The following is a 16,479-nucleotide window of genomic DNA, read 5'->3' on the forward strand; positions in this document are numbered from 1 at the left end:
AACACATATGTGAGTCATGCTTTCTTATCCAGTCACCTACTCTGTGTCTTTTTATCAGAGTATTAAACCATTCACCTTTAAGGTGATAACTGATATGTACTCATTTATTGCCATTTTTGTTTAGTGCAATTTTATTTTTCTTCCTATTTCTTTTACTAATTACAGCAGTCCTTTTAGCATATGTTGCAGTGCTGGTTTGGTGCTAATGTATTCCCTTAGACTTCTTTTGTCTGGAAAGCTCTTTATTTGACCTTCTATTTTGAATGATAGCCTGCTGGGTAGAGTAGTCTTGGATTCAGATCCTTGATTTTTATGATCTTGATTACTTCATGCCACTCCCTTCTGGCTTGTAGTGTTTCTGTTGAGAAAACAGCTGAGAGCATTATGGGGTTTCCTTTGTAGTTAGCCTGTTGGTTATCTCTTGCTGCCTTTAGGATTCTCTCTTTGTCTTTAATTTTTGGCAGTTTAATTACTATGTGTCTTGGTGTGGGCCTGTTTGGGTTCTTCTTACTTGGGACTCTCTCTGCTTCTTGAACTTGAATGCCTTCTTCCTTCATCAAATTAGGAAAGTTTTCTGTCACTATTTCTTCAAATATATTCTCTAACCCTTGCCCATTTTTTCGACTTTGGGTACTCCTATGATGTGAATGTTATTATGTTTCCAGTTGTCCCACAGATCTCTTAAGCTGTCTTTTTATTTTTTAATTGTTTTTCCTTTTGGTTTTCTGATTGGTTGATTTCTTCTAGCCTGTTTCCTAATTCACTGATCTGTCCTCAGCTTCTTCTGCTCTGCTTGTTAGTCCTTCCAATGTGTTCTTAATTTCTGCTATGCCATTCTTCATTTCCACTTTGTTGGTTTTCCCTGTTTCTATATCTTTACTCATGATGCTGATGCCCTTACTCATGCTGTTGAGCTTCCTCAAGATCATGGCTCTGTACTCTACCTTTGATAATTTGCTTAGCTGCATTTCATTTATCTCATCTTCAATAGAGTTCTCTTGTTTTTTTTTTTTTTTTTTTTTTTTTTTTTTTTTTTTTTTTTTTTTTTATTTGGGATTTGTTTCTTTTTTTTCACCATTTTGGCTATCTCAATGGGTTTTGGACCCTGCCAAATTTTTTTCTGTGGGTGTTGGTGTTCTGTTGTTTGTGTCTCTCTCTACTGGGTTTGGATGAGCCTGGGTGGGCCCATGTTAAACATCACTGTGAAGTCTTACTTTCCTGCGTAGATTTGCAAGCCCATGATAGGTTCAGTTATCATATAGCTTATTGCTGGAGGCTACTTGTCTCAGTTACTCAGTGCCTTGGAATGTATCCCTGGTGTTCTGCATAAGAGGATTTTCAGAGGGTAGGATAGATGCTGGTTGTTAATGAGCCTTGATTTTCTTTTCTTTGCCTCACTTGCAAAAGGCTGATTTTTTTTTTTGGGGGGGTGCTGCTTTTTCTCACACCTTGGGGAAGGAGCACACTCACCACCATCCTTTGTCGGCGCTACTCAGCAAAATCACTGAGTGCACTCCAAATCCCAGGTGTCCCCACAGAATTCCAGCCCAGTCTGCCCTCCCTCTGCCGTAGCCCTCAGGTGAGTGGCTGTCACATTTTAGCATTCTGTCCCACCTCTCTGTGCTGTGGAGTGCGCTGGCTTGGTCTGTATTTTCCAAGGGCGCTGCTCACAGCTAATACTGCTACTGTCTCTGGGCTCCCAGCCCACCACCGTCTTGTGCCTCCACAGACTACCACTGTCCCTGGTTATATGGTCCTGTCCTGCTTCTTTTCTGTTGCTTTTTTTGAGGATTTGTCTTTAAATTAGTTGTAATTTTTGTTTGGTCCTGGGAGATCGTCTGTGTAGCTTCTATTCACTCTGCCTCCACTTTCACATCCTCTAGGCCAATCTTATGCACAGGTGGGTCACAGAGGCCTTTATGGTGCCCCTGCACCCTGCAGGTCTGTCAGGTAACTGGATCACACAGTCCCTTTGGGGACTCAGCTCTAGGCCTGTGTTATGGGCTTCTGGGTCTCACAGGCCTCTCTGGTGCTTCAGCACCCTGCAGATTCCACAGGGAACTGGATGGCACAGTCCCTGCTGGGTCCTCCAGACCTCTTTGGTGCTCTAGCATTCCACAGACCCAGTGGGTAAGTAGATCATGCAGTCCCTGCTGGGTCACACAGTCCTCTCTTGTGCTTGAGCACCCCGAAGGTCTTGCTGGTAACTAGATCGCACAGTCTCTGCTGGGTGGCACAGGCTTCTGTGGTGCCCCCACACCCTGCAGTTCTCAGGGGCAGGCAGCTGGATTGCAACAGTTTTTCTTGGGTTCTGGCTTTCCACTGCTCTTGTGAGCAACTGGATCGCACAGGCCTCTGTGGAGTCCCAGGTCTTGTAGCTTGTGGTTGGGGAGTGCTGCTGCCCCATGGGGCTCAACTCCTACTCAACTTTTGCTCTTGTTTTTGCGGATGGGTCTCAGCTGCTGGTCTGTGCTTCTGTTGCCTGGGGATGGATTTCTGCTCCCCAGCCTCTGTTACTCAGAGTATATTGGACTCTGATCGAGCTGCTACTATGGGGGATGGTGCTGGGTTCTGGGCTGTCTGTGGCTTCCTTGACCAGCACCTTGGTAGCTCCACTACTGTGCACTGGTCTGTGTTGACACAGAGTGTCCACTGGTTTGATAGTGCCAGGTGTGCTGATGGGTCCAGGTTGCTGGTCCCCAGATGCTTCCACTGCCTCCTCTCAGGGAAAACCCAGGATCTTCCCAAATGTTAGGACCCCTGCAGTGCAGGGAGATGCACCCTGAAGGGCGGTTTACTGTGGTAGCTGGCTGCTTCTGTCCACAGCACAGGAACTTTCTGCTCCAGGGCTCTGCACTTCTCAGGTTTGGTTGTCTACCTTCACGTCCACTCACACTCTCTAACACACTTGCTCACTCTCTCACACACTCACCCTCCCTCCGGTCCTGCCCACTGCCATCTTCTGTCTCACAAGTGTGTTTTTTAAAATTTCTGAAAATAGATGCTGTCCGTGTCTGTGTAATAATGTAAGCAGTAGAGACTATGACTCATGTCTGTCTGGACCTAGGTTGAGAGATCATGTCACCTCTGTTGTTTCCTATCTCCAGGCTGTCAAAGCCTGAAAGACAACAAATGGCTAGAGTAATGAGATGAGTTAAGATAATGTCTCCCACACTGAATTATGTGCCAGCTACAGGACTACAGAATTCTGCCACAATCCATTTACACAAGAAATTAAATGGAAGCCCACAATGTAATATCCATATATTAAATCCTGGCGGACAATCAAAATAATTAAGGCCAAATGCTCTGAATCATCCTGTGGTGTCAGAAACATTCTATTGTTGACTTTTTAGAAGGACTCATTTTTACAGCCATTTACCTTGGAAGTCATTAAGGCCCCTTCGGAATGTGAACAATTTGAAAGCACCACAGTACCCAGCACTACTCAACCCCCTTTGCTTCATGAAAGTGGAATTCTGATTGAAGGGGATGTTAGGTGGACAAGGAAAGTCTTATTTCAAGAAGCTGGAGTTAAGAATCATTGTAGTTTTTAAAGGAGTGGCTATATTTCATCTTAAGTTGAAACAATTAAACTGATGCTAGCTTCTAGGCTAACCTCAGCCACAAACTGATCTGCTTGTTACATAGTTCTGTGGCTATTATAAATACAAGCTACTTATTTTAAAAACATAACAAAAACAAACACACACACACACACACACACACAAGAGAAAACAAAAAAGAGCTTGGGGAATGGGGATGGCTTCGTGTAACCCCACAGTGATAGATACAACTGACCTTCAGACTTTATTCCACTCATGTTTGACCTTCTCTCTCAAAGCTTCTCCAAACTACCTTCATCTTTTACTCCTTGTTCTTTACAGCTTCCCTTTTCCCATAACTCTGTTGCAGCATTTAACATAAAGTTCTCAAGTTATTTGTTGTTTCCTCTCCTGGAGCATATACCCCTCAAGAGCAGGGTCTAAGTCTGAATCTCTCTAGTGTCCCCACACCTTACCTAATATGTACTTCACACAAGGTGCTTGATGTGTACTTGGTGGATGGATGAAAGAATAAATAAGCAAAAGAATGATTGAACAAGAGAACAAACTGTATCACTGTTTGGGAGTCACATGGCTAATGTCATGGCTGTATTAAAGAAAGGAATAAATCTTCCCTTCTCTTTTAGTAAATGCCTTAATTCTCTCCAAACAAAAACAAAAACAAAAAAACCCAAACCAAAAAACAATGTTCTCAGACTATCACCACCACCACCAACAAAAAAACCTGTCACCAAGAATGTGTAACTAAAAGAATAACAAAAAGCATTAACATATAATTTTAGAAAATAAACATTATTTTACCTGAGCTAATTATAAAATTTTTATGCACCTTGAATATTGCATACAAAAAAAATGGTCTCAGATTAATCAGTTTGCCAGTGGGAATAATTAAAAGTGTGCATATACAGTAATATGTCTACCAAAGATTTCTTTTTATAAATATTTATCTATAGCCTAAAGTTTGTTGACTCCAAGCACCATCAATATTCCTCGACTTCAGCTCAGATATTGCCCCCCTGACTGTAATATAATTCTGATTTACAAGTGACATATTTGAGAGCTATCATATTCATGTCTCTATCCCTAGCTGTTGCATGGAGCTTATCACAGAGAAAGGTCTCACCGTAGAATGAATGAATAAATGAATGAATGAATTGTAAATGAGACAGTAGCTCTAAGGGATGTCTCCCATCATCCAAGTAGAGCTTTACAAGGACCTTTTACTGAAAACTACAAACTATTAAAAAAAATGAAAAAGACACAAAGAAATGTAAAGATATTCCATGTCCATGGATTGGAAGAACCAATGTAGTTAAAATGTCCATATTACCCAAAGCAATATATAGATTTAATGCAATCCTCATAAAAATCCTAATAACATTTTTAAATAGATAGAACAAAAAATTATCAGATTTGTATAGAACTACAAAAGACCTTGAGTAGCCAAAGCAATTATTAGAGAAAAGAACAAAGCTAGAGGTATCACATTACATGACTTCAAATAATACTACAGAGCTATGATAATCAAAACAGCATGGTTTTGGCAGGAAAACAGACACATACTTCAATGGGACAGAATTGTGAAACCAGAAATAAAACCTCAAGTATATGGGCCTCTCTCTCTCTCTCTCTCTCTCTCTCTCTCTCTCTCTCTCTCTCTCTCTCTCTATATATATATATATATATATATATATTTTTTTTTTTTTTTTTTTTTTTACAAAGGAGCCAAAAACACATAATGGAGTAAAGAAAGCCTTTTCAATAAATGTTGCTGGGAAAATTAGAAAGCTACACTCAAAAAAAATAAAACTAGATTACAGTTTGCCCTCATGTACAAAAATGAATTCAAAATGGATCAAAGACCTAAATATAAGACCTAAAACAAATTACATAGAAGAAAATTAGGTACTAAACTTATAGACCTTGGTCTTAGAGAATATTTTATGAATTTGACCCCAAAGGTAACAGAAGTAAAGGCAAAAATAAATTAATGGGACTATCAAGCTAAAAAGCTTCTGCACAGCTAAAGAAACCACCAACAAAATAAAAAGGCAACCAACTGAATGGGAGATGATATTTGCAAATAACAGCTCTGACAAGGGATCAATGTAAAAATATATATATAGAACTCATAGAATTCAACACCAAACAAACAATCTAATTAAAATGGGTAGAGGACCAGAACAGACACCTCTCGCAAGAAGACATACAAATGGCCAACAAATACATGAAAATATCTTCAACTTCACTAGCTATTAGGGAAATGCAAATCAAAAGTACAATAAGATACTACCTCATCCCTGTTAGAATGGCTATTATCAACAAGACAGATAATCATAAGTATTGGAGAGATTGTGGAGAAAAAGGAACCCTCATTCACTGCTGGTGGGAATGTATACTGGTATAGCCACTATGGAAAACAGTCTAGTGGTTCTTCAAAACATTAAGAAAAGAACTACTGTATTACCCAGCAATCTCTCTTCTGGGAATCTATCCAAAAAACTCAAAAACATTTTATTTGCAAAGATATGCACCCCTATGTTTATTGCAGCCTTATTCACAGTGGCCAAGCATGGAGACAACCAAAGTGTCCTTTGAAAGAGGATTGAATAAAAAAGACGTGGCACATATATACAATTGAATACTACTAAGCCATAAGAAAAGATGAAATAGCGCCATTTGCAACAACATAGATAGACCTTGAGAATATTGTGCTTAGCAAAATAAGTTAGAAAAAGCTAAGAACTATATGATTTCATTCATATGTAGGATAAGAAACTGAAACTCACAGAGAGACAACAATATGGTGGTTACCAGAAGGAAGGTGGTGGTGGTGTAGTAAAGGTAAAGGGGGCCAAACATATAGTGACAGAAGATGATTTGTTTTGGGTGGTGGGCACACAATACAAAATACAGATCATGTATCATAGAAATGTATACTTGAAACCTATATAAACTTATTAACCAATGTCAGGGCAATAAATTTAATTTTTTAAAGGCAAAAAAGTAGAGCTTATTGTTTAGTTGGCTACACTATAACTGAACTTGTAAGCTAACTTGATCCATCCATCCAAGTACTATGCCCCCAAAACAGTTTTCTCACTATTCCATGCACTCAGCACAAACCAGAAGGAGTGGTGCAGTCTGTGCAACCCTGAGGGTTTCAAACTTTTCTTTATTATGAAACACTTTTCAATAATCTGGCAAAATCTCAGGTGCTCTTCCCATTCATGTGGGGATGAAGGTATTTGATCTTGCTGCTAGGAGATCAAATTGAAGGGGAGAAAAGAAAAGTCTAATAAAGTTAAAAAGGATAATGGAATACTGGGTATGGGGAAAGAGAGTGTAGTGTCCTTGTCTTGGTGTAGGAGTCAAGACAGACTCCAAATCTGTCTTAGCCACAGGATCTGACATTCCACCATTTAAAATCATGCCTGAAGGGGCCTTTAAGCTGTGATTATTTAAGCTGGTTAGGGACATCTGTTCCCTGGGAAGGATGATGCAATAACTAGCAGGTTCATTAACAGGAGTGAATTTATTTAAATAAAACACATTGTTAAGAAATGTTATGGAGCCCTGGCCAGTTTGGCTCAGCGGTAGAGCGTCGGCCTGCGGTCCAGAGAGACCCGGGTTCGGTTCCCGCTAAGGGCATGTACCACAGTTGCAATTTGTCCCCGGCCCTGGTTGGGTTGTGTGGGTGGCAGCCACTCGATGTGTCCCTTTCACATCGACGTTTCTCTCTCTCTCTCTCTCTTTCCCCCTCCCCACTCTATCTGAACAAAAAATTAAAAAAATGTCCTCGGGTGAGAATAAAAAAAAAGGAAATGTCACGGAGTCCAGAGAAAAATCCTGAGGGCAGGAGAAACAGGAAAGTAAATGCTCTTTTTTGTAAATATATATATATATATATATATCTTTTTTATTTGCATCTAGCTGTCCAGTTTTCCCAACACCATTTATTAAAGAGGCTGTTTTTACTCCACTGTATGCTCTTGCCATCTTTGTCAAATATTAATTGAACATATTGTTTTGGGTCTATTTCTGAGTTCTCTATTCTGTTCCATAGATCTATCTGCCTGTTCTTGTGCCAGTACCAGGCTGTTATGATTACAGTGGCTTTGTAGTACAACCTGAAATCTGGTAATTGATCCCTCCAACTTTGTTCTTAAATTTCAAGATTGCTGTGGCTTTTAGAGGTCTTTTTTGGTTCCATATGAACTTTTGAAGTATTTGTTCTAGTTCTGTGAAGTATACCATTGGTATTTTGATGGGGATTGTGTTGAGTCTATAGATTGCTTTGCGTAGTATGGACATTTTAATGATGTTGATTCTTCTAATCCATGAACAAGGTATGTGCTTCCACTTTTTTATTTCTTCTTCTATTTCTTTTTTTCAATGACCTGTACTTTTCTGGAAATAGGTCCTTTATTTCTTTGGTTAAGTTTATTCCTAGGTATCTTAAGTTTTTGCTGTGATGGTAAATGAGATTGTTCTTTAAGTTTCTTTTTCTGTAGTTCATCATTGGTGTATAAAAATGCCATCGATCTCTTGACGTAAATTTTGTATCCTGCTACTTCATTTATTAAGTCTAGTGGATTTTTGATGGAGTATTTAGGATTTTCTACCTACAATATCATGTCATCTGCAAATAATGACAGTTTCACTTTCTCCTTTCCAATTTGAAGGCCCTTTATTTTTTCTGCATGTCTAATTCTTGTGGCTAAGAGTTCCAGTACTATGTTAAATAAGAGTGGCAAAAGTGGGCATTCATGTCTAGTTCTTGTTCTTAAGGGGAATGTTTTTAGTTTTTGCCCATTGAGTATGATGTTGGATGTAGGTCTTTCATGTATGGCCTTTATTATGTCGAGATATGATCTCTCTATTTCCACATTACTGAGTGTTTTTATCAAAAATGGGTGCTGGATTTTGTCTAATGCTTTTTCAGCATCTATTGATAAGATCATATGGTTTTTATCTTTTCTTTTCTTTTTTTCTTTTTTTTTAAAGAGATTATGCCTTTTTCTTTTTTTTTGATTAATTTTTGTTACAGATGATTCTCCTTTTTTCCCCCCACTGATTCCCCCCTACCCCTCCCCTCCCTGTCCCTTCCCCAGATTGTTGTCCATGTCGACTGTTCATGCATACATGTGTATAAGTTCTGTGGTTAATCCCTCCCCCACCTCCCCACTCCTAAGGGGATTGTCAGTCTGTACCCCACTTCCGCGTCTCTGGGACTACTCCATTCCTCAAACTGTTATGTTCATTATATTCCACAAATAAGTGAGATCATATGAAATTTGTCTTTCTCTGTTTGGCTTGTTTCACTTAGGATGATACTTTCCAGGTCCCTCCATGTAGTCTCAAAGGATAAGAGATCTTTCTTTCTTACCGCTGCGTAGTACTCCATTGTGTATATGTACCACAGCTTTTTGATCCATTCGCCTACTGATGGGCACTTGGGCTGTTTCCAGATCTTAGCGATTGTAAATAGTGCTGCTACAAAGATGGGGGTACATATATTCTTTCTTATTGGTGTTTTATGCTTCTTAGGGTATATTCCTAGAAATGGGATCACTGGGTCAAATGGACGATCAATTTTTAATTTTTTGAGATGACACCATATTGTTTTCCATAGTGGCTGCACCAGTCTGCATTCCCACCAGCAGTGCACTAGAGTCCCCTTTTTCTCCACACCCTCGCCAACACTTGTTGTTTGATGATTTGTTGATGTCGGCCATTCTGACAGGTGTGAGGTGATACCTCATTGTTGTTTTGATTTGCATCTCTCTGATGATTAGTGATGATGAACATTTCTTCATAAGTCTCTTAGCCATTTGTATGTCCTGTTTGGAGAGGTGTTTATTTAGTTCCTCTGTCCATTTTTTAATTGGATTCTTTGTCTTCCTTTTGTGGAGTTGTATGAACACTCTATATGTGTTAGAAATTAACCCCTTATCTGATATATGATTTGCAATTATGCTCTCCCAGACAGTGGGTAGCCTTTCCGTTTTGATGATTGCATCTTTCGCTGTGCAGAAGCTTTTGAGTTTGATGTAGTCCCATGTGTTCATTTTCTCCTTTGTTTCTATTGCCTTAGGTGATGTGTCAGTAAAAATTCTGCTGCGTATGATGTCTGAGATTTTGTTGCCCACAGTCTCCTCTAGGATTTTTATGGATTCATGAGTTACATTTAAGTCTTTTATCCATTTTGAGTTTATTTTGGTGTAGAGTGTAAGTTGATGGTCTAGTTTCATTTTTCTGCAAGTAGCTGTCCAATTTTACCACCACCATTTATTAAAGAGGCTGTCCTTACTCCACTGTATGCTCTTTCCACCTTTGTCAAACATTAATTGAGCATATTGCCTTGGGTCCATTTCTGGGTTCTCTATTCTGTTCCACTGGACTATATACCTGTTCTTGTGCCAGTACCAGGCTGTTTTGATGATAGTGGCTTTGTAGTATAACCTGAAATCTGGTATTGTGATCCCTCCAACTTTGTTCTTCCTTTTCAAGATTGCTGTGGCTATTCGACGCCTTTTTTCTTCCATATGAACTTTTGAAGTAATTGTTCTAATTCTGTGAAGGATGCCGTTGGTATTTTGATGGGGATTGTGTTGAATCTATATAGTGCTTTGGGTAATACAGACATTTTAATGATGTTAATTCTCCCAATCCATGAACAGGGTATGTGCTTCCACTTTTTTATATCTTGCTCTATTTCTTTTTTTTCAAAGACCTATAGTTTTCTGCGAATAGGTCCTTTATTTCTTTGGTTAAGTTTATTCCTAGGTATCTTAATTTTTTTGCCACAATGGTAAATGGGATTGTTTGCTTAGTTTCTCTTTCTGTGAGTTCATCATTGGTGTATAAGAATGCCATCGATTTCTTGACGTTAATTTTGTATCCTGCTACTTTGCCAAATTCATTTATTAAGTCTAGTAAACTTTTGGTGGAGTCTTTGGGGTTTTCTATGTATAGTATCATGTCATCTGCAAATAATGACAATATGACTTCCTCCTTTCCAATTTGGATCCTTTTTATTTTTAATTCCTGTATGATTGCTGTGGCTAAGACTTCCAGTACTATGTTAAATAAGAGTGGCGAAAGTGGGCATCCTTGACTTGTTCCTGTTCTTAAGGGAAATGCTTTTAGTTTTTGCCCATTGAGTATGATGTTGGCTGTAGGTCTTTCATGTATGGCTTTTATTATGTCTAGATATGATCCCTCTATTCCCACACTGCTGAGCATTTTTATCAGTAATGGATGCTGGATTTTGTCGAAGGCTTTTTCAGCATCTATTGACATTATCATGTGGTTTTTATTCTTCATTTTATTTATGTGGTGTATCACATTTATGGATTTGCGAATATTGTACCAGCCTTGCATCCCTGGGATGAATCCCACTTGGTCATGGTGAATAATTTTTCTGGTGTATTGCTGGATTCGATTTGCTAGTATTTTGTTCAGGATTTTGGCATCTATGTTCATCAGGGATATTGGCCTGCAGTTTTCTTTCTTCGTAGTGTCTTTTTCTGGTTTTGGAATTAGAATTATGCTGGCTTCATAAAACGAGTTTGGAAGTCTTCCTTCTTGAATTTTTTGAAATTTTTTGAGGAGAATGGGTATTAGTTCTTCTTTGAATGTTCGGTAAAACTCCCCCGTGAAGCCATCCGGGCCTGGGCTTTTGTTTGCTGGGAGAGTCTTGATTACATCTTCAATTTTTTCTGCTGTTATTGTTCTGTTCAAGTTTTCTATCTCTTCCTGATCCAGTTTTGGGAGACTATGTGTTTCTAGAAATTTGTCCATTTTGCTTAGATTTTCGAATTTGTTGCTGTGTAATTGTTCATAGTAGTTGTTAACGATCTTTTGTATTTCTGTGGTGTCAGTTGTTACTTCTCCTCTTTCATTTCTGATTTTATGTATTTAGGTTCTCTCTCTTTGCTTCTTGTTGAGTCTAGCTAAGGGTCCATCAATCTTGTTTATCTTTTCGAAAAACCAGCTCTTTGTTTTATTGATCCTCTGAATTGTTTTTTTGGTCTCTATGTCGTTTATTTCTGCTCTGATCCTTACTATTTCCTTCCTTCTACTTGCTCTGGGGTTTTCTTTTTGTTTACTCTTTAGTTCTTTAAGTTGTGAGATTAGGTAGTCTATTAGAGATTTTTCTTCTTTTTTGAGGTAGGCCTGTAGTGTTATGAACTTCCCTCTTAGAACTGCTTTCGCTGCATCCCATAGATTTTGTATTGTTGTGTCCTCATATTCATTGGTTTCCAGGAAGTTTTTTATTTCTTCCTTGATCTCCTCGGTGACCCATTCATTGTTTAATAACATTCTATTTAGCTTCCATGTGTTCAAATGTCTTTGTATGTTCTTCTTGCAATTGATTTCTAGTTTCATACCATTGTGGTAGAAGATGCTTGTTATAATTTCAATCTTCTTGAACTTGTAGACAGTTAGTTTGTGCCCTAACATGTGGTCTATCTTTGAGAATGTTCCATGTGCACTTGAGAAGAATGTGAATTCTGTAGTTTTGGGGTGTAGTTCTCTGTAGATATCTATTAAATCCATTTGGTCTAGTGCTTCATTTAGAGTCTCTGTTTCCTTGGTAATTTTTGTCTAGAGGATCTATCCAGTGATGTGAGCGGGGTGTTGAAGTTTCCTGCTATGATTGTATTGCTATAGATTTCTCCTTTGAAGCCCTCCAATAGTTTTTAAATATATTTTGGTGCTCCTATATTGGTTGCATATATGTTTATCAAGTTTATATCTTCCTGTTGGATACAACCTTTCAATATTATGTAGTGGCCTTCTTTGTCTCTAGTTATGGCCTTCAATCTGAAGTCTGTTTTATCAGATATAAGTATTGCTACCCCAGCGTTTTTTTCTTTTCCATTTGCTTGAAAGATATTTTTCCATCCCTTCAATTTCAATCTATGTGAGTCTTTTGTTGTGACGTGGGTCTCTTGTAAACAACATATAGATGAGTCATGCTTTCTTATCCAATCAGCTACTCTGTGTCTTTTTATGGGAGCATTCACTCCATTTACATTTAAGGTGACTATTGATATGTACTTATTTATTGCTATTTTTGTTTAGTGTGGTTCTATTTTCCTTCCCATTTCTCCTGGTAATTACAGCAGTCCTTTTAACATTTCTTGCAGTGCTGGTTTGGTGCTAATGTATTCCCTTAGCCTTTTTTTTTTTTGTCTGAAAAGCTCTTTTTTTGACCTTCTATTTTGAATGATAGCCTTGCTGGGTAGAGTAGTCTTGGATTCAGGTCCTTGTTTTTCATGACCTTGATTACTTCATGCCATTCCCTTCTAGTTTGTAGTGTTTCTTGTGAAAAGTCAGCTGAGGGTTCCCTTTGTAGGTAACCTGTTGCTTATCTCTTGCTGCTTTTAGGATTCTCTCTTTGTCTTTAATTTGTGGCATTTTAATTACTATGTGTCTTGGTGTGGGCCTGTTTGGGTTCTTCTTACTTGGGGCTCTCTGTGCTTCTTGAACTTGAATGCCTTCTTCCTTCACCAAATTAGGGAAGTTTTCTGTCACTATTTCTTTGAATATATTCTCTAGCCCTCACTTACTTTCTTCTTCTTCAGGGACTCCTATTATACGAATATTATTCCGTTTCCAGTTGTCCCACAGTTCTCTTAAGCTCTCTTCCTGTTTTTTTAATCGTTTTTTCCTTTTGGTTTTCTGATTGGTTGATTTCTTCTAGCCTGTCTTCTAATTCACTGATCCGGTCCTCAGCTTCCCCTACTCTGCTTTTTAGACCTTCCAGTGTTTTTTTCATTTCTGATATGTCATTCTTCATTTCTTCCTGTTGGTTTTTCTTTCCAGCTGGTTTATGTTCAACATTTCTATGTCTTTACTCATGGTGCTCATGTCCTTCCACATACTGTTGAGCTTCCGCAACAGCATGGCTCTAAATTCTAGTTCTGTTAACTTGCTTTACTGCACCTCATTTATTTCATCTTCTGTAGAGGTCTCTTGTTCTTTCATATGGCTTTTGTTTCTGTTTCTCACCATTTTGGCTATCACAGTGGGCTTTGGAGTCTGCCAAGTTTTCCCAGTGGGTGTTGGTGTTCTGCTGTTTGTGGCTCCCTCTCCTGGGTTTGGATTCACCAGGGAGGACCCACTTTAAACACTACCGTCAAGTCTTAGCCTTTGTGGTTAGTGTTGCACGCCCAGGGAATGGTAGTTATCCTGTAGCTTTTTTTTGCCTGGAGGCTATTAGTAGAGGTCACCTGCAGACCCTTGGTTTCTGAGTTGCCTGGAAAACTCCCTCAGGTGCTCAGTGTATGAGGATTTCCTGAGAGTGAGGCAGGTGTTAGTTGTTAATGGGCCTCAATTAGCATTTCAATGGCCACCAGGTGGGGTTGAATCTATGAGGGAGGGGCCACCGCCTCTCCCCAGGGCCCTGAGAAAAAGTAAAATGACCACAGTGCTGCATGGCTGCACTCAGTGAAAGCTCTTAGCACACTCCAAAACCAGAGTGTCCCCACACAGTTCCAGTCCAGTCTGCCTTCCTTCCCCCAGAGCCCAAGGTGAGTGGCTGCTGCCAATTTAGCCTCTGTCCTGACTCTGTGTCCTGGAGCCACCTGGGACTTTTAATCCGAGGGCGCTGCTTCCAGCCAAGGGCGGCTGCGGCTGTGGCACCAGCTGAGGGGGGTTGCACTCAGCAGAAGCCTCAGGACTGAGCCGAGGTAGCGGGACAGTGCAGAGGTGGCAGTATCATCTAGCACAGTCCCCTGGTCCACAGGAGTCCCCGCGGCACCCGCAGAGGGCTTAGCACACAGAGTTCGCAGGACTCAGCCTTGGTAGCACAATCCCGCCAAGTCCCCTGTTCTCCGGGAGTCTGTGTGGCTCCAGCGAGAGCTTAGCAGGCTACAGCGTTCCCAGGGCCCATGCAGGGTGGTTAGGGAGGCGGTAGGAATAACTTCCCGCTGAGTTCCCTGGTCCCGCCGAGTTCCCTGGGGCCCGCGAGTCTGTGTGGCTCCAGCCGAGAGTTTAGCAGGCTACAGAGTTCCCAGGGCCCATGCAGGGTGGCAAGGGAGGTGGTAGGAGTAATTTCCAGCCCAGTTCCCTGGCCCCTGCCCAGGCCGCTGTGGACCCTGGGCTCTCGGTCCCCTCTCGCGTCCTCACAAGCCTACCAGGATTGAGTGAGTGTTTCTGGTTAAGTGGTCCTCCAAGATGTCTTTTGGCTGCCCTTTCCTGACAATTTGCCTTTATTTTCGTTGTAAATGCAGTTTGGTCTTGGGAGATGGTCTTTGTCGCTCCATTTACTTCGCCGCTATTTTTCCATTCTCTTTTCTTTTCTTTATGTGGTGTATCATATTTATTGATTTGTGAATATTGTATCATCCTTGAATGTCTGGGATGAAACCCACTTGGTCATAAAGAATAATTTTTTGATGTGTCACTGGATTTGATTTGCTAATATTTTGTTAAGGATTTTAGCATCTGTGTTTATCAGGGATATTGGCCTGTAGTTTTCTTTCTTTGTAGTGTCTTTATCTGGTTTTGGAATTAGAATTATGCTGGCCTCATAAAATGAGTTTGGAAGTGTTCCATGTTCTTGGATTTTTTGGAATAGTTTGAGAAGAATGGGTATTAGATCTTCTTTGAATGTTTGCTAAAACTTCCCCATGAAGCCATCTGGGCCTGGGCTTTTGTTTGCTGGGAGAGTCTTGATTACATCTTCAATTTCCTTTGTTGTTATTGGTCTTTTCAAGTTTTCTATCTCTTCCTGGTTCAGTTTTGGGAGGCTATATTTTTCTAGAAATTTGTCCATTTCTCCTAGATTGTCCAATTTGTTGGTGTATAAATGTTCATAGGATGTTTTGACGATTCTTTGTATTTCTATGGTGTCAGTTGTTACTTCTCTTGTTTCATTTCTGATTTTGTTTATTTGGTTTCTCTTTTTGTTTCTTGGTGAGTCTGGGTAAAGGTCCATCGATCTTGTTTATTTTTTCAAAGAACTAGCTTCTTGTTAATTGATCTTTTGAATAGTTATTTTAGTCTCTATGTCATTTATTTCTGCTCTGACCTTTACTATTTCTTTCCTCCTACTAGCTCTGGGTTTTTCTTTTTGTTTACTTTCTAGTTCTTTAAGTTGTAGGGTTAGAAAGTCAGTTAGGAATTTTTCTTGTTTTTTTGATGTAGGCCTGTAGTGCTATAAACTTTACTCTCAGGACTGCTTTTGCTGTGTCCCATAAATTTTGTGCTGTGTGTTCATTTTCATTGGTTTCCGGGAAGTTATTTATTTCTTCCTTGATCTTGTTAGTAACCCATTCGTTGTTTAATAACATGCTATTTAGCCTCCAAGTGTGTGAATGTTTTTGTGTGTTTTTATTGTAATTGAGTTCTAGTTTCATGCCACTGTTATCTGAGAATATGCTTGATATGATTTCAGTCTTTTTGAATTTGTAGAGACTTGCTTTGTGTCCTAACATGTGGTCTATCTTGAAGAATGTCCCATGTGCACTTTACAAGAATGTATATTCTGCAGCTTTGGGGTGACATGTTCTGTAAATGTTTAAGTCCAACTGATCTAGTTTGTCTTGCAAGCACTGTATGTCCTTGTTAATTTTTTTTGTCTATAAGATCTATCCAGGCGTGTCAGTGGCATATTAAAGTCACCCACTATGATTGTGTTGCTACTGATCTCTCTCTTGAAGTCCTCCAGAAGTTTTTTTTTTAATTTTATTTTTGTTACAGATGTTTCTCCTTTTTACCCCATTGATACCCTCCTCCCCATCCCCACCTCCCTGTCCAAGGCTTTGTTGTCCATGTCCATTGGTTATGCATACATACTTATAAGTTCTGTGGTTTATCTCTTTCCACCCCCCCATTATCCCCTCTTCTGAGGGTTGTCATTCTGTACCCTACTGCCATTTTTCTGGGTCAACCCTAT

This window comes from Molossus molossus, unplaced genomic scaffold (genome assembly GCF_014108415.1).
Source record: "Molossus molossus isolate mMolMol1 unplaced genomic scaffold, mMolMol1.p scaffold_m16_p_2, whole genome shotgun sequence".
NCBI lineage: Eukaryota > Metazoa > Chordata > Mammalia > Chiroptera > Molossidae > Molossus > Molossus molossus.